Source organism: Chiloscyllium plagiosum, unplaced genomic scaffold, assembly GCF_037043375.1.
Source record: "Chiloscyllium plagiosum isolate Xiang-an unplaced genomic scaffold, Cpla_swu_hap1 HiC_scaffold_7, whole genome shotgun sequence".
NCBI classification, from domain to species: Eukaryota; Metazoa; Chordata; class Chondrichthyes; order Orectolobiformes; family Hemiscylliidae; genus Chiloscyllium; species Chiloscyllium plagiosum.
In genome coordinates, this window is record NW_028270145.1 from 104,884,066 (window position 1) to 104,910,345 (window position 26,280).

Sequence of the window (26,280 nt, forward strand, 5' to 3'; positions counted from 1 at the left end):
AGATTCCGAATTAGACATTCCTCAAATTAAATTGGACAATAAAGATGTTGTCAAAAATGGGGATAGATTATTGAGTTACCTTCCAGAGGAAAATCAAAATAACCTGAAAGAGTTATTGCTATCGCATGGGGAGGTTTGTGGAAATAAACTGGGATATACTAATCTACTTATGCATAATGTAGATATAAGACACACTGTTCTGATTTATGTCTTGTAAGCATAACCCTCTAAAGTTGACACTGGTTCAAAAGGACATTGAACACATGCTCCAAGATGACATATTCAAAGTGAGTTACAGTGACTGGAGCTTGGCCATAGTAATGGTGCCAAAACCAGATGGTACCCAATAGTTACGTGTGGACTAGTGCAAAATCAATGCAGTTACAAAGTCTGATGCATATCCGATTCCGCGTTTGGAAAACTGTATTGAAAAGGTGGGATAATCAACTTATATTTCTCAGTTGAACTTGCTCAGAGGATACTGGTAAGTACCTTTATTTGAAAAAAAGGAAGACAATTTCTGCTTTCATAATCAAATGGACTGTATAAGTTTAAATTCATGCCATTGGGTATGAAAAAAGTGCCAGCTACATTTCAAAGAATAACTAATATCGTCACTTCCAGATTACCCAGTTGTGTGGTTTACATCGATGAGCTGGTGATTTTTAGTCAAACACGAAAGGAAAGTTTGCAGAATTGCTCAGAATTATTTGATCGACTTCGGGAGGCAGGCTTGATGATAAATCCGGCCAGACTGTCAAAGCCCGGGTCACCTTCCTGGGCCACGTTTTCACACATAGTCAGATGACTCCATGGCATGTAAAAACAAAAGTTATTGGGAAGTTTTCCATACCATCGACGAATGGGTGGCACGGTAGCACAGTGGTTAGCACTGCTGCCTCACAGCGCCAGAGACCCGGGTTCAATTCCTGCCTCAGGTGACTGTCTGTGTGGAGTTTGCACATTCTCCCCGTGTCTGCGTGGGTTTCCTCCGGGTGCTCCGGTTTCCTCCCACAGATGTGCAGGTCAGGTGAATTGGCCATGCTAAATTGCCTGTAGTGTTAGGTAAGAAGGGGTAAATGTAGGGGTATGGGTGGGTGGCGGGTCGGTGTGGACTTGTTGGGCCGAAGGGCCTGTTTCCATACTGTAAGTAATCTAATCTAAGAAAACAGCAGTACTACAGTTCCTGGGATTGAGTGGATTCTATCAGAAATTAGGACCAAATTTTAGCGGTGTGGCTGCTCCACTCATTGAATTGCTCAAGGAAGGCAAGAGGTTTCAGTGGACTCCGATTGTCAAAAGACATTTGTCAACCTGAAAGCTGTGTTAGCCACTCCCCAGTATTAGCCACACCTAATTACACAAAGCCATTTAAAATGACTATCGATGCAAGTGATATGGGTGTCAGTGCTGTGCTCTTACAAGAAGACAACAAGAAGACAGAAAGATCTTTCGGGTATTTCTCCAGGAAATTGAAAAATATTTGACAATTGAGAAGGAAACTTTGAGCTTGGTGTTGGTGTTACAATATTTCAACATTTATGTTGCCAGTTTGGGGCGGCACGGTGGCTCAGTGGTTAGTACTGCTGCCCCACAGCACCAGGGACCCAGGTTCGATTCCGGCCTCAGGCAACTGTCTGTGTAGAGTTTGCACATTCTCCCAGTGCCTGTGTGGGTTTCCTTCGGGTGCTCCGGTTTCCTCCCACAGTCCAAAGATGTGCAGGTCAGGTGAATTGGCCATTCTAAATTGCCCATAGCGTTAGGTGCATTAGTCAGAGGGAAATGGGTCTGGGTGGGTTACTCTTCGGAGGGTCAGTGTGGACTTGTTGGGCCGAAGGGCCTATTTCCACACTGTAGGGAATCTAACCTAATCTACTGTGTCTGACACATTCATATGTACTGATCATAACCCATTAAAGTTTTTGGAGAAATTTAAGGACAGAAATGCCAGACTGTTTAGCTGGAGCTTATTATTGCAGCCATTCAATCTGAAATGTGTACATGTGGGAGGACGAGGAAACATGATTGCCAACGCTTTGTTGAAACTTGGATGAGAAATGGAGGGGTTCAGTGGCAGGAGGAAACAGACTGAAATAGGGTGTAGTAGTGTGCATGTTTGCATGGTTATAGTCAATGTAATGTATATGTAATCTAGTGCACTAGCAGTGTAAGACCAAGGGGTTTTAAAATGAAGCCATTTTTGTATATTGATGGTTCATTTTGTTTGGGGGGAGGGGGTGAATGTTGATGATGCTGCTCCAACATCGCAAGGTTATGTTGTCCTTGTGTTTTTTTTCAAGAAGGGTCATAAAGGAAGAGGTTCCAATTTGTCTGGAAATGGCTACTTGTAAACAATGTCAGGGGACTGGCCAGTTCTCTCAGTTCAGGTGTTTTTTTTTCTAGTTTGGTATGTTTTAGCAAGCAGTCAGGAAACTGCTGGGGACCTAGAGAATCAGTTACAGTGAAAAGAGGTTCCATGCTTCAACAGGGTCTTGCCTGAACTTTCTCTCTGAATCCTCTCCTGCCTGTAAGAACCTGCATTTGAATTTACTTTTTGCTAAGGGGTGTGTTTATGGAATGTTGCAGGGATTGGAACAGCTCCTTCATTAAATTATGATAATCGGTTGGGTTATCAAATAAGTTGGTATTCTAAATTCTGTTTTCTTTTGTTCGTGTTTCATCTGTAATGTCTAAATAAATTCTGTTTCGTTTAAAGCTGATGATTTGACCAGCTGCATCACTCCTGGAATATCTACTTTAAATCTGCTTAAAAGAAGGTAAAAAGTTAGGGGATGGGCTACCTTTTCTTAAAAGGTTTTGAGAGGATCTGGCCTGGTCCATGACACAGGTTTGGAGCATTTGAACTATTGGGAGAGGCTGAATAGGCTGGAACTGTTTTTCCTGGAGCCTTGGAGGCTGTGGGGTGACCTAGTAGAAGTTTATAAAACCATGAAGAGTGAGGATAATGTGGATAGTCAAGGTCTTTTTCCCAGGGTAGGGGAGTCCAAAACTAGAGGACATAGGTTAAAGATGAGAGCAGAGAGGGTGGTGCATGTATGGAATGAGCTGCCAGAGGAAGTGGTGGAGGCTGGTACAATTACAGCATTTAAAAGACATCTGGATGGCTGTATGAATAGGAAGGGTTTAGAGGGCTATGGGCCAAATGTTAGCAAATGGGATTAGATTAATTTAGGATATCTGGTTGGTTTGAATGATTTGGACTAATGAGGTTCTTTTTCCATGCTGTATATTTCTCTGCCTCTATGATCCTGTATCCTGCACGTAAGTATAGGCTGACACTTCATTGTCATATTGAGGCAATGCTGGATCATCAGAGGTGTTGTCGTTCAGATGACAGGTTTCACTGACCTCCTGTCTAAGCTGCTGAATGATCTTGGAGGATCCTAGAACATGATTAAGAAAGGAATCAATATTGACCAGTGCACTAGAGGTAACAAAATTATGTGGTCTTTTTCAAATTGTTGTCAGAGCCTGGTGCATTCAAATTGGCTCCTGCAATTCTTCATTACAACAGTGTCTGTACATCAAAAGTATGTGATTGGTTTCAAAGTGAAATGTTTGTGAAAGGCACTACATAGATGCTGTTACTGATCTCTGTCCAACACAATAGGCAAATGAGGCACTAGTTGAACATCTCATCAGAAAGACCTTATAAAAATGGAGCACTCCCTCAGTAACATACTGCGGTGCCATCTTAGACCAAAAACTCAAGTCTATAGATAGATTCCTGAACTCAAAACTTCTCTCTCAGAATGCTATGCACTGACAAACTTTGAAAACTAAATTTTTGTTCACCATGGTCAAAGCTTCTGCTACGCATGAGAGACAATTTTCATCAGTAATTCCTTGCAAAGGATGAAAACCTTGTAACAAGTGAATAGGAATTTTTGCTGAGAATGTAGACAATATTTAATGGAAAGTTAGGAAGACTATAAATGCTTCAAGGCTTTGGTTGCTCCCAGCTACATTCAGAGATATGAATATCATTCCTTCTAAAGCATTAGTCAGAGGGAAGTGGGTCTGGTGGGTTACTCTTCGGAGGGTCAGTGTGGACTTGTTGGGCCGAAGGGCCTATTTCCACACTGTAGGGAATCTAACCTAACCTCTAGTGCACTGGTCAATACATTCATATATACTGATCATAACCCATTAAAGTTTTTGGAGAAATTTAAGGACAGAAATGCCAGACTGTTTAGCTGGAACTTATTATTGCAGCCATTCAATCTGAAATTTGTACATGTGGGAGGACGAGGAAACATGATTGCTTCACAAAATAATTTTGTTAATATCCTTCAACTAGAAAGACAATGAACTGCCTAAAGTAAACATATAATTAAAATGCAGTGATCAATTAAATAATTGATTAATTGTTGACATGTGTACTGACATACAGTCAAAAGTGTTGTTTTGCATGCTATACAGACAGATCGTACCATACAAAGTGCATCAGGGTAGCAGGATAGAGTGCAGAATACAATAATACAGCCACAGAGAAGGTGCAGAGAGAGAGAGAGAGAGATCAAAATAAACATTCGAGACGTCCATTCAAAAGTCTGATTACAGCAGGCAATTCTTGAATCTAATGACACTTTTGGACAACTATATTAGATTAGATTAGATTAGATTACAGTGTGGAAACAGGCCCTTCGGCCCACCAAGTCCACACCGACCCGCCGAAGCGAAACCCACCCATACCCCTACATTTACTCCTTACCTAACACTACGGGCAATTTAGTATGGCCAATTCACCTGACCCTGCACATCTTTGGACTGTGGGAGGAAACCGGAGCACCCGGAGGAAACCCACACAGACACGGGGAGAACGTGCAAACTCCACACAGTCAGTCGCCTGAGGCGGGAATTGAACCCGGGTCTCTGGCGCTGTGAGGCAGCAGTGCTAACCACTGTGCCACCATATATTGTTGCAAATCTCCATGGAGACCGATAACTTTAAAAAGAGATACAGCAACAATTAGAAATCGCCACATATCCACAGGAAAGGCACTTTCCCAAGAATTAATTACTACAACAAAAAAAACCCAATGTTCATCTCTCCATTTTCATTATCGTGCTGCAGGAAGTCAACTTCACTGTCTTTGAAGTAAAGTAAGAGCTGGGCAACTTCCCTTTTTGTGGCAACAAACTAGATCAGACTAACAAATGTGGGTGAAATTACAGTGGGATTGACTTTGCCAATTTTCAATGATGGAGTTCATTGACAACTGATCCAATGATTGTCATCTGGGGACAAACATTAAAAGATTTACTATCCTTTATATGGGGAAGTATGCCCTAATTTCACCCTGAAAAAGGCTATAATTTTGATCCTTGCCACTGAAAATGTTCAGATATAATATTTTTGTCTGTTTGTCTGTAAACAAAGTGTCCAGAAGAAAATGGCTGAATTTCAGCAAAATGCAACACACAAAGAGGATATGGGACAAGGAATAAATCATTGTTTCTTTTATGAAGATAGTGTTCCAGATTCTGGATCTGTTGAATATTGAGATTGGATCAAATGACTTTTCTTTCACAAGGTTGAGGGTTGTAATATTTGGAATGTTCATTTTAGAATGTTTGGATCATGACACAATTTGTCACAGCTGTGTCACAGCTGTCAGCAGAGTTTTCAAAGCAGTTTGTTGAGCCTTTTTACCTTTATTCAATAGATGTTAGAATCATTGGCAAGTCCAGAGTCTGTTGCCCATCCCGAATTGTCCTTGAATTGAATTGCTTGCTCAGCCATTGGAGAGATGTGAAGAGTCAGAGGGGAGGCAGTGGCATAATGCGGACATCACGAGACTATTAATCAAATCCTTGGATGGCATGGGTTTGAATCCCACTATACCAACTGTTAAAATTTGAACTCAATGAAAATCTGTAATGAAAGGCTAAATCTAATTGTGACCATGTAACCACCTGGAAATCTGCTGCATTTACCTGGTTAGGTGTACATTTCCTTCCAGAACTACAGCAGTGGAATTGATTCTTCTCTGCTCTCTGGGCAGTTAGGGATGGGCAATAAACGCTTGTCTAGCCAACAATGCATGCATGCAACCTGTGAAAAATTTTAAAAAGCATCATGTTGTTGGTCTGGAGTCACACGAGGGCCAGACTGGGTAAGTTCGGCAGATTCCCTTCTGAAAAGGACATTAGTGAACCAGATGGAGTTTCACAGTAACCAGTGGGGTAGTTACTGAGACTAGGCTTTGTATTACAGATTTATTAACTTACTTCAAATTCTGCCACCTGCTATAGTAGAATTTGAACCCATATATCTTCAGTACGTTTGCCTGGGCATCTGACATAGTCAATAATCTCCAACACATCAGCTTGAAGCCTCCTCAGTTTTGACAGAATCTTTTAATAAAATGATTTACTTTTTCAGCTCTGTAGTTCTTTTAGGGATTATCAGATCAGCCATGATCTCACTCAATGGTGCAGCAGATTCCATGGACCAAACAGGCTACTGCTACTCCAGGATTGCTGGTTTCATTGCTGATGGAGCATCAGTAAGGAAGGGAAGTTAGAGATGTGTGATTATAACAACATTAAGTAACACAACTTGGCAAAGGTATATGTGTTTTTTATCTGGCGAGACTCTAGCCCTAAACTTCAAATGAACAATAATAATTAATCTCAACCTACTCAAACTTTAAGATTTTAAAACTTAATATCATCCATCCTTAATTATTTAATTTCTCTAAACTTGCATCAAAATAATCCTTAAACTTTAAACTCCAGGGACCAATCCTAATTTGTCCAAATGTTAAATTAGATTAGATTACATTACATTACATTACAGCGTGGAAACAGGCCCTTCGGCCCAACAAGTCCACACCGACCCGCCGAAGCGCAACCCACCCATGCCCCTACATTTACCCCTTACCTAACACTACAGGCAATTTAGCATGGCCAATTGACCTGACCTGCACATCTTTGGACTGTAGGAGGAAACCGGAGCACCCGGAGGAAACCCACGCAGACACGGGGAGAACATGCAAACTCCACACAGTCAGTCGCCTGAGGCGGGAATTGAACCCGGGTCTCGGGCACTGTGAGGCAGCAGTGCTAAATTAGGGGAAGGCAGATTAAACCAGTATTTGCCCTGAATTGGAAAAATTAGATTGGGGGCAGCTGTTTGAGGGTAAATCCATGTCAGACATGCCAGAATGTTTTAAAGGCTAGATGATCTGAGTTCAGGACCAGCGTGTTACAGTGAGAATGAAAGAGAAGGATGGCAAGATTCAGGAATCCTGGATGACAAGGGATATTGAAAGATGATTCAAAAAGCAAAGGGAAGTATATGTAAGGTTTAGGAAACTGAAATCTAACAAAGCCCTTGACGAATAGAAAGGAAGCAGAAAAAAACTTTAATAATTATGTGGGCTGGAAAGGAGCCATGATATGTCCTTGGCAAGTAGGATTAAGGAGAATTGCAAGGCATTTTATATGTACATTAGAAGCAATAGGGTGACTCAGGAAAGGGTAGGTCCACTCAAGGACATAGGAAGGAATTCATTCATGGAGCCAGAGGAAGTAGGTGAGGTCCTTAATGAGTATTTTGCATTGATATTCATCAAGGAGAAAGACATGGATGATGCTAAGATTATGGAGGGGAATGTCAATATTCTAGTGAATGGTGATATTAAGGAGGAGGAGGTGTTGGGTGTCTTGAAAAATAATAAGGTAGGTAAGTCCCCAGGGCTTGATGGGATTTATCCTAGAATAATGAAGGAGGCAAGGGAGCAGATTGCATTGGCTGTGACAGTGATCTTCATATTCTCTTTAGCCTCAAATGAGGTCCAAAACATTGGGAAAAGCCAACGTTGTTCTTTTGTTGAAGGAGAACAACAGGGCTGATCCAGTGATAGGGAAATTATTGGAGAATATTCTAAGGGACAAAATTTACTTGTACTTGGAAAAGAATGCAATTATTAGGGATAATAATGGCTTTGTATTGAGGAAGTCTTGTCTCACAAATTTGATTGAGATTTTTGAGGAAGTGATGAGGATGATTGATAGAGGTTGGGAAGTGGATATTGGACTTCGCTGATGCATTTGACAAGGTATCGCATGGCAGGCTGGTCTAGAAGATTAAGTCACATGAGATCCACAATGAGTTGGTAAGTTGGATACAGAATTGGTTTGGACGTAGAAAACAGAGAGTAGCTGTGGAGGGGTGTTTTTTTTTAACTGGAGCTCTGTGATCGGTTAAATTCTGCAAGGAGATGATGCCTTTTGGGAAGTTAAATAACAGGAACTTTAGGAGAAGTGATTATACAGACAGATCTGGGGAGCATGTCCATAGCTCCCTGAAAGTGCCAAAAGAAGTGAATAAGGTGTAAAGGATGCATGTGGCATTCTCAATTTCATTGATTGGGGTATTGAGTATGAAGGTTGGTAAGTCATGTTGCTGTTGTAAAAAACTTTAGTTAGGCCACGTTTGGAATATTTTGTGCAGTTCTAGTCACCACACGATAGGAAGGAATTGAGGGCTTTACAGAGGGTGCAAAAGTGGTTTACCAGGATGTTGTTTGGAATGGAATGTATTAGCTATAAGGAGAGGTTGGACAAACTTGGACTGCTTTCACTAGAGCTTTGGAGGCTGAGTGGCGATTTGAAAAAAAGTACATAAACTTGGGAGAGACATGGATAGGGTGGATAGTCAGAATCTTTTTTTCCATGGTGGAAATGTCAAATACTAAGGGGCATAGGTTTAAGGTGGGAGGGGAAATGTTTCAAGGAGATGTGTGAGGCAGGTTTTTTATCAGAGGGTTATAGGTGCTTGCAACATGCTGCCAGGTGAGCTGGTAGAAGCAGATACATTAGCAAAGTTTAAGAGGCATTTAGGCAGAAACATGAACAGGCGGGGAATACAGACACATGAACAGGCAGGGATACAGACCATGTACAGGCAGATGGGATTAGTTTACATTGGCTTCATGGTTGTCATAGACATGGCGGGCTGAATGACCTGTTATTGTGCTGCACTAGTCGATATTCTACATTACTTCCTCCTTGAAATTTAATCCTGGTAAGCCTACCTTACATTGACTCCAAGGTTAATAAATTCTTGTAATTAAAAAGAAGTTTTATTTTTACTTAAACAGACCCATATATCTTGTTTTAACATGCTTTTGGAATGGGTCGGAGTCAGTATTTTAATACCATTTTAACTGCAAAGTTAATTATTATGCTAAATTTAGTTTGTAGTTTCCAGAATCCTTCTGCTTTCTATTGTGGCTTGTCAAAATATGCCTGAAGAGAAACATCAGAATGAACTGAAGCTTTTCTACTTGTGTGTCAGCTTGTCTCCGTTAACAGCGCTGTCACCTCTGAGTCAGAAAGCATGTGGGAGTAAGTCTCCGTATCTGTATTTGAGATCATAGTCTACATGCTGAAAGAGTACTGAACTGTCAAAGAGTGTTGTCTTTGAGATAAATTTAGGCCCCATCTATCCATTGAAATCGATATGAAAGGACTCCCAGTAATATTTAAAGAATACCAATAAGTTCACCTGGGTACATGGCTGACAAGCTTCTTTCAACCAGCATTATTGAGATAAATAATTTTAATGCAGTTTACAGGACCATCCTGTTCATAATGCTTGTGTAGTAACAATGGCTGGCTATCAATATGATTCCTTGTTTATAACAGGTTATTGGAGTGCTTCTAAGAAGTCTCCTTACCTTAACAATTGTCCAGTTCATGTTTGATAACCCACCACTCCTAATATCAATGTTAATAATCCTGGCGTAACCCAAAAAGATACATAGAAGGTTGGACAATGAGCTGAATTCTTTATTTTTATATGGGAGATAGCCAATACTGGCTATGTCAGCTTTCTTGCTGATGTCTAATTGCCATTGAATTGATGGAGTTGTTAGGCCATTTCAGAGGGTAGTTAAGAGACAACAGTGCTATGAGTTTGGAGTCACATTTACATCAGATGGGGTAAGAATGGCACAAATCCTTCCCCAGAGAACATTACTGAACCACTGCAGGATTTTATTATAATGATTACATGATCACCATTACACTAACATTTCATCTTCAGATATTATTGAATTTGAATGTTACCATCAGACAAAGTCAGATTCAAAAGTCATGACCCCAGAAAATTAGTCTCGATCTTTAAATTATTGCTCTAGTGACATAACTATCTTCCAATTACAGAATGATAAAAGGTTCTAATTCTTCTGTACTTCCTGTTCACAAGTTTTCTACTCTTGTCCATCTCTCTGTTTTGTTGAAGAGCTGAAATATTTGACAATTAACTAAAAGAAAGTACTGTGGATTTTGGAAATCTGAAATAAAGCCAGAAAGTAATGGAGAAACTCAGCAGGTCTGGCACTATCGGTGAAGCCAGAAACAGAGTTGACGTTTTGAGTCCAGTGACCCTTCATGAGAGTAGATAATTAAATGTTGTGATTGACTTTGTTTTCAATAGCCACACTCTATTTTCTGACAACATTGGACAGATGTTTTCTAATATTTGTTCTCAGGGAGTGGGGAATGTTTGAATTATTCTATAAGAAAGGTCACCTTAAGTCACCATTGAGTGACTTATTGGGCCACTTCAAAGGCCATTGAAATGCAACAACAAAACAAATAATTGTATTTTAGATTGGGCAGGGGGGGGAGGTTCCCTTCTATGAAGGGAGAATTAGCATTCTCCAGCAACTCTCCTGGACATTTTTCTGTTGTACAAGCCTATCCATTACTCGATCATTGATTACCATGTTGAGATTTGAACACTCAAACTCTATATTACTAGTATACTATCATAAACCATAAACATAGTACTGAAAATTATCAACATCAGATCGCATGCATGGTTAACCCACATATGCATTTTATTAATTCTTGCCAAATTTACCTCCTAGTACAAAAGGATAGTTTCTCAGCAAAGAATTGATGTAATTCCAACAAAAGGGCAAGGAAACATGAACAAACACACCTTAGAAACAGACGGCTGCAAAAAAAAACACAAAACCTTCAGAGGCTGACAAAACTGACATGGCAAAACATTCGAGAGGTGCCCTGTACTGTGAAGCCACAATCAAGCCTTATATGTCTCCCTCTTGAAAACATTCAACCGCTTTCTGTGATAGAGAATTTGACACACTCACCACTCACCAACAAACAAACATAGGAGCAGAAGTAAACCATTGGGATCTTCGAGCTTGCCCTGCCACTCAATACAATCATGGCTGATCGGTTTGTGTTATGAATATTCTGCATTCTGAAAGAGACCTTGGGGTGCAAGCTCATAGTTCCTTGAAAGTGGAGTTGCAGATAGATACAGTCGGGAAGAAGACATTTGGTACACTTGTCTTTATTTGGTCAGTGCATTGATTACACTAGTTAAGTGTCATGTTGCAACTGTACAGGACATTGGTTAGCCCACGTTTGGAATACTACTTCTGGTCTCCCAGCTGTCGGAAAGATGTTGTGAAACTTGAAGGTGTTCAGAAAAGACTTATAAGCATATTTCCGGGATTGGAGGATTTAAGCTTTCGGGAGAGGCTCGGGCTATTTTCTCTTGAGCATCAGAGGCTGAGGGATGATGGATAGGGTGAATAGCCAAGGTCTTTTCCCAAGTTAGGGGAGTCCAACCTAGAGGGCATAGCTTTAAGGTGAGAGGGGAAAGATGTAAAAGGGACCTAAGGGGCAACTTTCTCATGCAGATGGTGGAACATGTATGTAATGACCTGCCAGAGGAAGTGGCTGAGTCTAGTACAATTACAACATTTAAAAGACATCTGGACGACTAAATGAAAAGGAAGAGCTGAGAGTGGTATGGGCTAGGTGATGGTAATTGGGAATAGATTAATTTAAGATATCTGGTTGGCATAGACGAGTTGGACTGATGGTCTGTTTCCATGCTGTGCAACTCTATGACTCTATAATCCTTGAATCTTTTGCCTGACAGTAACATATCAACCCTTGCCTTAATAATATTCACTGACTCTGCCTCTACAACTTTCTGAGGCAGTGTTCCAAAGTCACACAATTCTCAGAGAGAGGGGAAAAAAAGACTCTTAATCACTGTCTTAAAATGGTAGCCCCCCAAAGGTAAAACTACGCTTCCTAGTCCTCACTCACCCACAAGATAAAACACCTTTTCCACATCCACCTTATCAAGACCATTCAGGATCTTATACCCTTGAACCTAGTGACCCCTCAGTCTTCTAAAAATGCCAGGCTAACAAGTCTTGCTTGTCCAACCACACTGGATGCTGATGCTCAATATCTATTTCCTTGAATAAGTACATTTCACTTGGATACGGAGGTACTTTCCTCTCCCTCTGCCATCATCTAAATTGAAAATATTTTTAAAACTTTCAAAAATAAGGTCTGATGCTGTTCAAATGAAATGCCCGCATGAGCAGATCAGACTGCGGATTGAAGGGAGTTTGCAGATTGCTGTGTGCAACAATTTAGCATGAGACGTGGATAAACAGCAAAAAGTAAATTGCTTTCAAACAGCAACAGAAGTTAAGATATATAGTGAAATAATAGCTCAGAGAGTCTCAGAATTTCATGATGCAGTCAACTACTTTAATTGCTAGAGGAACATTAATCTAAGCTGAAAACATCAAAGTGCATTGGAGACTGATATTGCAAAGTAGTAGAAAATTGCTAGGGAAATGCTACACTGAGTGAATACTTAACAAGGTAGTTTTAATTGAAACAATGGAAATATATGAGAAAGGGAGCATCTTGTAAACTCCGACTGAATAGTGCCTGGTCAATCCCAGGGCAAGAGCTTTGTTGCAACAAATCCAACCATTTCACCTACAGAGCAATTGTTTCCTATTCCCTTTCATGTATTTATCAAATTTCTTTTTGAAATCTTCTTTGACCATGCTTTCAAGCAGCGCATTCCAGATCATAACAACCAGCTGAGCAAAAGAAAAAAGTTCTTCTGCTTGCCTCTCTAGTTCCTTTGCCAATTATTTTAGCTCTTTGTTCTTTAGCTACTGACCCATCTGCTAGTGGAAGCAGTTTCAGCTCTGACATGGGTGATTAAAAATGGACACATGGCAAACTATTTTCTCACCCATTTCATGTAAGGAAACATTTCTATATATCCTATTCCTGCCTTTTTACTTGACAGCATGGTAAACTCAAAGAAAGCTGCTCACAAGGTTATAGAAGGAATTGCTCTTTCCCAACATCAGATTGAATCAGGTCCCAAGTCAAGGGGATTTCCTGTAACAAGTAAGTCACCAATCAAGGGAGCAACCGATCAAATTGAAGTTATTCTGACAGGCATCTATGAAGGTGGCTCTGTTTGATATATTTTCAAATAAATTTTGGAGAACAGCTTTCAGAAGTTGATTGGGGGTGAATGTTCGCAGGCAAAGGGATGACTGGAACTGGGAAGTCTTCAAAAGTGAGATAATGAGAGTCCAGAGACAGTGTGTCTCTGTTAGGGTGAAAGGCAAGGCTGGTAGATGTAGGGAATGCCTGGATGACTAGAGAAATTGAGTTTTTGGTCAAGAAAAAGAAGGAAGCATATGTCCAGTATAGACAAGAGAGATCGAATGAATCCTTAGAAGAGTGTAAGGGCTGCAGGTGTATACTTAAGAGGGAAATCAGGAGAGCAAAAAAGGTGACATGACATACCTTTGGCAAATAGGGTTAAGGAGAATCCAAAAGGATTCTGTAAATACATTAAGGACAAAACGGTAATGAGGGAGAGAATAGGGTCCCTCAAAGATCAACAAGGCAGCCTATATGTGGAACCGAAGGAGATGGGGTAGATAATAATTGAGGGTTTTGCAACAGTGTTACTGTGGAGAAGGACATGGAAGATGTAGAATGTGGGTAAACAGACATCTTGAAAAATGTGCATATTACAGAGGAAGAGGTGCTGGATGTCTTAAAGCACATAAAAGTGGACAAATCCCCAGGACTTGTTTAGGTATACCCTAGAACTCTGTAGGAAGCGAGGGAAGTGATTGCTGAGCCCCTTGATGAGATGTTTCTATCATCAATAGCCACAGGTGAGGTGCTAGAAGACTGGAGGTTGACTAATGTGGTGCCACTGTTTAAGAAGGGTTGTAAGGTCAAGCCAGGGAACCATAGACCAGTGAGCCTGACGTCGATAGTGGGCAAGTTGTTGGAGGGAATCCTGAGGGACAGGATGTACATGTATTTGGAAAGGCAATGACTGATTAGGGACAGTCAATATGGCTTTGTGCATGGGAAATCATGTCTCACAAACTTGATTGAGTTTTTTGAGGAAGTAACAAAGAGGATTGCTGAGGGCAGCGCAGTAGATGTGATCTATATGGACTTCAGTAAGGCGTTCGACAAGGTTCCCCATGGGAGACTGATTAGCAAGGTTAGATCTCATGGAATACAGGGAGAACTAGCCATTTGGACACAGAACTGACTCAAAGGTAGAAGACAGAGGGTGGTAGCGGAGGGTTGCTTTTCAGACTGGAGGCCTGTGACCAGTGTTGTACCACAGGGATTGGTGCTGGGTCTGCTGCTTTTCACCCTGGGGAGTGTTGCTGAGCAAAGAGACCTTGGAGCGCAGGTTTATAGTCCCCTGAAAGTAGAGTTGCAGGGAAATAGGATAGTGAATAAGGCATTTGGTGTGTTTTCCATTATTAGTCAGAGCACTGAGTTTAGGAATTGAGAGGTCATATTGCACCTGTACAGGACATTGGTTAGGTCACTTTTGGAATATTGTGTGCAATTCTGGTCTCCCTCCTATAAGAAGGATGTTGTGAACCTTGAAAGGGTTCAGAAAGATTTACAAGGATGTTGCCTGGGTTGGAGGGTTTGAGCTGTAGAGAGAGGCTGAATAGCTTGGGACTGTATTCCCTGGAGTGTTGGAGGCTGAGGGATGATTTTATAGAGGTTTATAAGGTCATGAAGGGCATGGATAGGATAAATAGACAAGATATTTTTGTGAGATGGGGGAATTGAGAACTAGTGGGCATAGGGTAAGAGGTGGAAGATTTACAAGGGACCTAAAGGGCAACTTTTTTCATGCAGAGGACGGTGCTTGTATGGAATAAGCTGATAGAGGAAGTGGTTGAGACACCTGGATGAGTATATGAGTAGGAAGAGTTCAGAGGGATAGGGGCTAAGTGTTGACAAATGGGACTCGATTAATTTAGGATATCTGGTCGGCATGGATGGGTTGGACTGAAGGGTTTGTTTCTGTACTGCACATCTCTTACGAGTCTATAAGTGATTGAGCAAAATAGGAACTGCAGATGCTGCAAATCAGAAACATAAACAGAAGTTGCTGGAAAAGATCAGCAGGTCTGGCAGCATCTATGAAGAGAAATCAGATTAATGGAAGGGTCACCGCTTCCAAAATGTTAACTTTGATTTCTCTTCACAGATGCTGCCAGAAATGATTGAGGCTTTGAATTAGGGTTAAAATATCATAAACAGCTTTCCAAAAAAACCACATTTTAAATAAGTGATCTTTTTATAGCAATACAAATATTGAACATTATAAAATGAGCTTCATAGAGCCAGTGGGGCTGTTACCTGTCATTATGAACTTAAAAATCTAATTGCACCATATTCAATAATGTATCACTTTTTCCATTGTACCGTAAGCCAAATCAAGTTTTGGTCAGTTCAGTGATTTTTAATTGTTTGGCATCTTGGAGTGTGTGGTGTAGGATTACTTCAACAGCAAACTGTAAGGGGAAGTATAGAATCATTGATAGTAATTTCAAGATTTCAACATTTAATTGTATAGCAATTGTTGTCATTTTTAGAGAACTACCGATAGTTCTGGGATAACGCGCATTTTGCCTTGTCAATTTGGCTATAATATTGATGAAGAAAAAGGGAACGGTATTTTCGGGAACGCTTATCTCCATTCGCAATAGCGTGATCCCAGCGGTGATTGGGGTTGCGAGCTTAGTTCTGCACATGTGCCAATATCCGCGCCGACGTTTCCATGTCATTTTGCACATGCACCGATGTCAGTGCCAGACTTTGTGCCATCCCGTGCATGTACCGAGATCAGCCCCGAAGTTTGCATATCATTCTGCACATGCGCGATGTCAGCTGCCAACAGAGCAGCTTTCTGTGAGAGATACAGTACAGAGACCAGCTTTCTTACAGTTTTTAAATTTAATGTGTTAAATTTACTTTTGTTTCATTAATAAATATAATTTCAACCTTCATTCCGGCTGTGCTATATTTTGCTTTCAACCTCTGGGTGATTTTTGAGCGAGTGTGAGTAATTTGTTTTGCTGTCTACCCCTAACCCCACTTTTCCCTTAGGCCCCATTATTTCTATTAAGTGATTCTCTATTAAGCGAGGTTTAGTTGGAATGCAACTAAGGTGTCATGCAAAACTGGACCGATCTTAAATTTCCTTCTTTTTTTTAAATTAACCTATTTTTCTAATCAACCTGTTCCGCGATGTTATCACACACGTCGAGAGTGTGTGGGACTTGAACCCAGGTCTCGCTGGTGCAGATGCAGGGACATTGCCACTGGGCCACAAAGGAAAAACCCACTTGCCTTCTTATAGAATTAAGTTTTGTCATGATTGGAAGGAAGGCCAGGTGGGTGTCATTGACTATGAGTTGGAGTTGTTAACCTTGGCCATTTGGGGAACCCTGGCTGACAGATACAAGCAGGAGACACAGAGAGTCTTCTCACTCTGGGGATTGGCTCTGAACTGGCTGACCATGCATAATTAAAGAGTGACTTGGTAATGGGACACTTGCCTCCTTGGAGTTATTGCAGTCACATGTCATTGTACGTATTACGCATTTTCTCTCACTCTGTGGAATAGCAGCCTTTTTCATTCCTGAACCTTAACAAATACCCTCCACCATCCTTCTGGGCAGCAACATTATTGGAGGCTCTGTCTTTCAGTTCTGATTGAGTGAATAGAGAAATTTCCATGGCGTTGTTTGAAGAAGAGGCAGTGTTGTGGCTGCTGATTTCTCTCTAACCAATGCCACCATAAGGGAAAAAAGTATTTGTGCACCTTTAAGCTGTATCAGGGTCTTATTGGGTACAAACTGATGCCATATTTTTGTAAATTTCAGAAATCAAATGTTTCAGTGTTAGTGAAGAGCTTTACTGTGGGGTAAAGGTATATGACATGCTTCTTTCTTCTACACTATGCTTGTGCTATAACAGGGACTAATTAGAATGCTCTACAGGGCAGCCTGGTTTTAATGGGTCACATGCATTCTTCTATTCACCATAACTGGCCGGATGGCATGATGGCTCAGTGTTTAGCACTGCTGCCTCACAGCTCCAGGGATCTGGGTTCAATTCCACCATCAGGTGACTGTCTATGAAGAGTTTCATGTTCTCCCTGTGTTTGTGTGGGTTTCCTCCAGTTTCCTCCACAGTCCAAATATGCACAAGAGTAGGTGGATTGGCCATGCTAAATTGCCCATGGTGACTATGAATGTGCAGGCTTAGATGGGTTAGCCATGAGAAATGCAGGGTTGTAGGGTGTTTGGGTAGGATGCTCTTCGGAGGGTTGGGGTGGACTTGATGTGGCTGAATGGCCTGCTTCCACACTATAAGGATTCTATGATGACTTAACATTCTGACATGACAGAGGTTTAATATAAATCCCGCAATTTAATTCATTGCGTTTTCAGATTCTGTAATGGACAGAATCAACATTTGTTGCCCATTCTCAAATTGCCCTTGAACTGAGTGGCAAATGATAGATCATTTAAGAAGACAGTCAAGAGGCAATCAATTTGTTGTGGGTGTGGAGTCATGAGTAGGCCAGACCAGGTAAGGAAGGCAGATTTCCTTCATTAAAGGTCATGACTGATCTTAATAAGCTTTTCTGACCATCAATGATAGTTGTTATGGCTAAAAGTACTGCGAACAGCTTTTAATTCCAGGTTTTAACATTAAATTTCAATGCAATCTGTTGATTTGTCGCCAGATCCACGCCTGGGCTTCTGGATTACAAGGAGAAAGTGAGGTGGTGGAGATACTGGAGATCAGAGTCGAAGGTGTGGTGCTGGAGTAGCACAGCAGGTCAGGCAGCATCCGAGGAGCAAGAGAATCGACATTTCGGGCATAAGCCCTTCATCAGGAAAGATGACTCAAGTGAGGCTTAGCACTATGCCATTTGCCGCATGGGGCAGTGTAAGCAATTCTAACAGCATGAATAAATAGACATGGAAACATGGGCACAGCGGTGGGTAATTCACCCCACAAACCTGCCCTGCTGTTTAATTCAATCGTTATTGATCGAGTATGTCAATGCTTTTGACTCACGCCATTGCCATATCCTGTATACTACTGGTAGTCAGAAATTTAACAACTTCTACCTTAAACATACACAAAAACTCAGCCTCCACACACCTCTGTTGGACAGAATTCTAAAGGTTCACCCACTGAGTGAAATAATTACTCCTCATTCTGGACTTAAATGGCATTCCCTTAGTGTTACCGAGTCATAGAGTCATAGAGATATACAGCATGGAAACAGACCCCTCAGTCCAACTTCTCCATGCCGACCAGATATCCTAAATTAATCTAGTCCCTTTTGCCAGCACTTGGCCCATATCTCTATAAATCCTCCCCATTCATATACCCATCCTTTTAAATGTTGTAATTTTACCAGCCTCCATCACTTCCTCTGGCAGCTTATTCCATACATGCACCATCCTCTGCATGAAAAATTTGCCCCTTACGTCCCTTTTAAATTTTTCCCCTCTCACCTGAAACTAATGCCTTCTAGTTCTGGACTCCTGCAACCTAGGTAAAAGACCTTGTATATTTACCCTTTCCATGCCCCTCATGATTTTATAAACCTCTACAAAGTCACCCCTCAGCCTTCGACGCTCCAGGGAAAACTGCCCCAGCCTATTCAGCCTCTCCCTATAGCTCCCTGGCAATATTTTTGTAAATGTATTCAAGTTTCACAACATCCTTCCTATTGGAGGGAGACCAGAATTGCACACAATATTCAAAAGATGGCCTAACCAATATCCTGTACAGCCACAACATTAGCTTCCCTACAGTATAGAAACAGGCCCTTTGGCCTAATGAGTCCACACCGACCCTCCAAAGAGTAACCCACCCAGACCCATTCCCCTACTTAATGTACCTAACACTGTGGGCAATTTAACATGGCCAACTCACCTGACCTGCACATCTTTGGATTGTGGGAGGAAACTGTAGCACCCAGAGGAAACTCACGCAGACACAGGGAGAACGTGCAAACTCCACACAGACAGTCACCCAAGGTGGAAATTGAATCCATGTCCCTAGCACTGTGAGGCATCACTACTAACCACTGAGCCACCATGCCACCTAAATATGTCCTCCCAACTCCTATACTCAATGCTCTGACCATTATTGTTAAATCTCCTTCTCCTAGATTCTCCAACCATGGGAAACAACATCTTTGCATCTATCCTGTTTATCCTGTAAGAACTTTGTCAGTTTTGCTGTGATCACCTCTCAGTCATTAAAATTTTAGGAAGTACACACCCAATTTTCCCAATCTCTTTGAAGACTTTCCTGCTGTTCCAGGAACAAATCTGGTAAGCCTTCATTTCAACCTCTTTGGGGTATTAATATCTTGCCTCAGATGTGGAGACCAAAACTGCACAAAATACTTCAGGTGCAGAATAACCAAGCTTATACAATTGAATCAAAAACAGAAATTGTTGGAAAATCTCAGCAGGTCTGGCAGCATCATATGTGGAGAGAAAATTTCAGATCCAGTGACCCTTCTTCAGAACTGATTGTGGCAAGGAAAAGATTGATAAATATGCTGAAGATGGGGTGCGGGAAGTGGGGAGCGAGTAAACAATGGGTGGAGATGGAGTCCAGAGAGACAAAAAAAACAAATTAAAAACCTAAAAAACTGCAGATGCTGGCAATTAGAAAGAAAACAGAAATTGCTGGAAAATTTCAGCAGGTCTGTCAGCATCAATGGAGAGACATCAGAATTAATGTTTCAGGTTCAGTGATCCTTCCTCAACACGAAGGAATGGAGGAAAGTTAGCCTGGCGGAATGAATAGCTCCCCAACAAAACAGGCTTGGTAATCGCTTTGCAGAACATCTGTATTCTGTCTGTGAAAATGACCCTAGGTTCCTGTAGCCTGTCACTTCAACAGACCACCCTGTTCCTTGGCCAACATCTCTGTTTCAAGCTTGCTGCAATGCTGCAGCATAGTTCAGCAGAAACTGGAAGAACAACATCTCATTTTCTGCTGGACATCCCTCTAGCCTTCAGGACTTCATATCAAGTTCAATAATTACATGGATTGAGCATCTTGACCCATGTCCTTACCTCAACTCCCCACACACCAAGCTACCACAAACAACCCGTTGTCAGCAGCCGCTCATGGTCTCCATTAGCATTTATTGGTTCTCCCAGGCTGACCTTTTCTCTGTCCAATTGTTTTACTGTCATCTCCACCTCTTGTCTATCCTGCCCTTCCCTCCCCACTCTATCTCATATACCAATTGTTTCCCAGAAGGGTCACTGGACCTGAAATGTTAACTCTGCTTTCTCGCCACAGATGCTGCCAGACCTGCTGAGTTTTTCAAATGATTTCTGCTTTTGCTTCTGATTTCCAGCATCTGCAATCCTTTGGGCTTTTTGTTTTACTTATGCAATTGAAGCAAGAATTACCCAGGAAAAATAACCTTGGCTATTTACCCTAACCATGCCCCTCATGATTTTGTAAACTTCAATAAGGTTACCCCTCAGCCTCCAACACTCCAGGGAATATAGCCCTAGCCTATTCACCCTCTCCCTATAGCTCAAAATCTCTAATCCTGGCAGCATCCTTGTAAATCTTTTCTGCACCCTTTCAAGTTTCACATCATCCTTTCTGTAGCAGGGAGACCAGAATTGAACACAGTATTCCAAAAACACACAAACCAGTGCCCTAAGCAAAACAGAGGAGAGAACCCATTGCTGTGTGCCATTACTGCCAAAATGTTAGCCGACCCATGCCAACTCAGGATGAATCAATATAAAAGAACCTGGGGATTTGTGTCAGATCGTGTATCACATAAGCTGACTGAGACTTCCTACTAAGACATGGACAAACAGGGAAACTGCGGTAGAAAACCTGTCATGCCTGTGATTCTGTAACCTTGTACATGCACAAGCAAAGGTACCAATGCAAATGCTTAACGATATACGTTTGAAAGAGAGGACATTTGCAGAATTATATGATATTGCAATGATGGTATGACACCTCTCCTAGCACTTTGGCACCCTACAGCTTTTGAATTCTGCTGCCCAGAAATCTTCATCTACATTTTGGGAAGTAACGGGAAATGTCTCTATACAGAAGATGGAATGAAATAACAACTAAAAAGTGGAATTTAAAATTTCACTATTATAATATATCTGTTTAATTGTTTTTTGGCAGGTGTCAGAATTGGTGTGGAGTGTGGGTGGTGAAAATGCTATTTTCTAACTGCCTCACACCATTCAAAGGTTCTCTCCCAATATTAAGTGGTGTTAATGGAAAGCAGCTTGTTTCATTATTTAAACCATTACCCGTTGCTGCAATTGGAAAAAATTGTGCACATTTTTTAATTTGCGATCTAATGCTCTCAAATCTTCCCCTTCAACCTTTCCATTTCCTGCTTTTGTTTCTCATAAAGATAGAACTGTAACACGGACAGGGCTCTTTTAAATTGTGAAGCTTACATTTTTGTGCTTAATGAATGCTGTTAACGCACACACACAAGCTTTTGAAACACACGTTTCTCATCACCACACGGAGTGGAGTATAGACAGGAGGACATGAAAAGGTAATATGTAGCTATGACTGCATACATCAAAGGTTTGTTTCCAGCAGAGATATAATTTGGGAGAACAATAATGAATAGTATCAGTACGGCATGAAAAGGCATGGAGTCTCTCATCTCTTGTTCTGGTCATGCAGGAAAGCATCCAACAGAGTGTGAAATGTTGAAAAAAAGGTGTAAGAGAAATGCTTTTGGTTAAAAAGAATGACATTCTGGAGCCCATTGGTGCATTAAAAATTGCTTGACATGAATGGACTTAATAGCAATCACCTTCACTGATTGTCATTAAATCTATCCACAGCACATTTTAGATGTAAGGCTACACTGGACGATCAAGGTTTTTATTTCTCAGTAATAACTGAAGTAAAGTTGCCTTTATCTTTTAGAACAACATTGAAATCCAAACCTAAAATGGCTTCCTCTGCACCTTTGACCCCTCAAAATGCATCGCCATAGCAACACAACTCACCTTGTATCCAGGTAAGCAAGCTGATTAATAATCCTTCAAACTTCCCATTTCATTTTATCTTGAAAGTAAATACAGAGTGATGGTATAAACTTAAAGTATAATCATTTACGAAACCTGACCTTCTGAACGCCATCCTGGGACTTGAGCAAATATCAGTCTATCCACTGTCAGCACAGATGTGTTTGTTATTGACTATTAGTGTTAATACCTTGCCTCTTCTTCCCAGTATTGAAATAACCAGTGAAAATTTTAATCCTTATCAATCAAACCAACCAGACTTGCCATTAGCAGAATCCAGAAGAGGTCACAGGCACCTTAATTCCTCCATCTTACAGTAAAATAAATACAATACCCAAATAAAGTGGGGCAGCATGGTGGTTCAGTGGTTAGCACTGCCTCCTCACAGCGCCAGGGACCTGGGTTCGATTCCACCCTTGTGTGATTGTCCATGTGGAGTTGGCACATTCTTCCTGTGTCTGTGTGGGTTTCCTCCAGATGGTTTTGTTTCCTCCTTCAATCCAGGTTAGTTGGATTGGCCATGCTAAATTGCCCATAGTGACCAGGGATGTGCAGGTTAGGTAGATTAGCTGTGGAGAAAGTGAGGATTGCACAGTCGAGAGTGTGGCACTGGAAAAGCACAGCAGGTCAGGAAGCACCCGAGGAGCAGGAGAATCAATGTTTCGAGCATAAGCCCTTCATCAGGAATGCGGCTTGTTGGCTGTGGGGCAGATGGGGGGTTGGGGGGCTGAGAGATAAATGGGAGGGAGTGGGACTGGGGCTGGGGCTGGGGTTGGGGTTAGGGCTGGGAGGAAGGTAGCTGGGAATGTAATAGGTAGATGAAGGCATGGGTGGAAGTGAGAGAGGAGGGTGGAGTAGACAGATGGAAAGGAAGATGGACAGGTAGGACCAGTCAAGGGGGCAGTGCCATGTTGGTGGCTTGGGACTGGGATAAGGTGGGAGGAGGCGAAATTAGGAAACTGGTGAAATCTACATTGATCCCATGTGCTTGCAGGGTCCCAAGATGAGGTGCTCTTCCTCCAGACATCAGGTGGTAATGGTTTGGCAATGGAGGAGGCCAATAACCTGCATGTCCTTGGAGGAGTGGGAGGGGAGTTAAAATGTTCAGCCACGGGGCAGTGGGATTTGTTGGTGCGGGTATCCCAGAGATGTTCTCTGAAACAATCCGCAAGTTGGCATCCTGTCTCCCCGGTGTAGAGGGGACCACATAGGATGCAACGGATAGCTATGGGAAATGCAGGGTTACATGGTTAGGCTAGGGGTCTGGGTCTGGATTGGGGGGATCAGTGTAGACTCAATGGGCCGAATGGCCTGTGTCAACACTGTAGGGATTCTAAATGATACCTATCTTATAAAACCTCACACATCCCCAATAATATCACCATTGTTTCATCTGACAGCTGACTGTGCTCAAAGTTCTCAGCTGTTCCATCAATGGGAACAGTTTCTCTCTCTTTACTGTGCGCAGCCTCCTCATCATTTTGAGTACCTTGATCAAATCTCTCAATTTTCTCTTCTCTGAAGAGAACAAGTCAACTTCTCCAAGCTATGCACACGATTGGGGTCAGTTACCTCAGGATGTAGGTTTGGTCGCTGATCTGGAAGGTTCATTTTCAGAAATTTTGTCACCATACTAGGTCCAAGTCAATGTGTTTGTTGTTAGAGTTCCGGTTGGAATGCCATGCCAACTAATGTCATTTACAAAATACTGTGCAAGGACTGTAACAAACACTACATTGGACAAGCAGGCAGAAAACCAGCCACCAGGATACATGAACATCAACCAGCCTCAAAACGACATGAACCTTTCTCACTAGTATCCTTACATACAGATAAGGAAGGACACCACTTCGATTGGCATCGACGTTTCGGGCAAAAGCCCTTCGTCAGGAATAAAGGCAGTGAGCCTGAAGCGTGGAGAGATAAGCTAGAGGAGGGTGGGGGTGGGGAGAAAGTAGCATAGAGTACAATGGGTGAGTGGGGGAGGGGATAAAGGTGATAGGTCAGGGAGGAGAGGGTGGAGTGGATAGGTGGAAAAGGAGATAGGCAGGTAGGACAAGTCCGGACAAGTCATGGGGACAGTGCTGAGCTGGAAGTTTGGAACTAGGGTGAGGTGTGGGAAGGGGAAATGAGGAAACTGTTGAAGTCCACATTGATGCCCTGGGGTTGAAGTGTTCTGAGGCGGAAGATGAGGTGTTCTTCCTCCAGGCATCTGGTGGTGAGGGAGCGGCGGTGAAGGAGGCCCAGGACCTCCATGTCCTCGGCAGAGTGGGAGGGAGAGTTGAAATGTTGGGCCACGGGGCGGTGTGGTTGATTGGTGCGGGTGTCCCGGAGATGTTCTCTAAAGCGCTCTGCTAGGAGGCGTCCAGTCTCCCCAATGTTGAGGAGACCGCATCGGGAGCAACGGATACAATAAATGATAAAGGTGGATGTGCAAGTAAAACTTTGATGGATTTGGAAGGCTCCTTTAGGGCCTTGGATGGAGGTGAGGGAGGAGCTGTGGGCGCCTCCTAGCAGAGCGCTTTAGGGAACATCTCTGGGACACCCGCACCAATCAACCATATCGCCCTGTGGCTCAACATTTCAACTCCCCCTCCCACTCTGCCGAGGACATGGAGATCCTGGGCCTCCTTCACCACCGCTCCCTCACCACCAGACGCCTGGAGGAAGAACGCCTCATCTTCCGCCTCGGAACACTTCAACCCCAGAGCATCAATGTGGACTTCAACAGTTTCCTCACATCCCCTTCCCCCACCTCACCCTAGTTCTAAACTTCCAGCTCAGCACTGTCCCCATGACTTGTCTGGACTTGTCCTACCTGCCTATCTCCTTTTCCACCTATCCACTCCACCCTCTCCTTCCTGACCTATCACCTTCATCCCCTCCCCGACTCACCCATTGTACTCTATGCTACTTTCTCCCCACCCCCACCCTCCTCTAGCTTATCTCTCCATGCTTCAGGCTCACTGCCTTTATTCCTGATGAAGGGCTTTTGCCCGAAACGTCGATTTCGAAGCTCCTTGGATGCTGCCTGAACTGCTGTACTCTTCCAGCACTACTAATCCAGAATCTGGAGTCATTGTTTTTACCACTTCGATTGGGACAACACATCCATCCTAGGACAAGCCAAACAGAGACACACACGACAATTCCTAGAAGCATGGCATTCCAACTAGAACTCTATCAACAAACACATTGACTTGGACCCCATTTACCACCCCATGAGAAAAAGAGTAGGAAAAGATATCATCACAGGAAATTACATCACTAACCCAAAGAAGCCCAAACATATAAATAGAAAACAGGAATCATCAGCAGTGCTTCGTGCAGGGGCTCACTGAAGATATTATTTAGCATGGTGGCGAAATGTCTGAAAATGAACCTTCCAGCTCAGTGAGCAAACCTACATCCAGAACTTCAACCTGAGCTACAAATCTTCTCAAAACTCACTATCAATTACCTCAGTTAGCTAGACTATTGGTTTGCATGCAAAGTGACACTAACAGCAATTCCTGCATTGACTGAGGTTACCATGAACATCTCTCCTTCTCAACCTCACTGAGATATGGTGACCCTCAGGTTAAACCACCACCAGTCATCTCTCTCTAATGAGAGAGAGCAGCTCTATGGGCTGGTAGATGGTGGCTTGATGTTTCAATCACAAAATTTCTCAACCAAGGTGGACGTTGATACTTGGGTACAATCGATTGATCCAGGTAAGATTTTGCTTTGGGAGAATGTAGACTCTGAGAGTCTCAAACATATGGAGAAAGTGATGGAGAAATCTGGTAGGCCTGGCAACATGTGTGGAGGGAGAATCAGAGTTAAACACATCAAAAGCAGAGATACACACATTTTAAACAAGCGAGCAAGTAGGAAAAGAGAGGAGGAGCGAGAGAACAAATGGATATCTGTGATAGGATGAAACACAGGGAAGGTTAAATGGCAAAAACAATGATGATACGTGGCATAAAGAGGGACATACTGGAAAATAGGG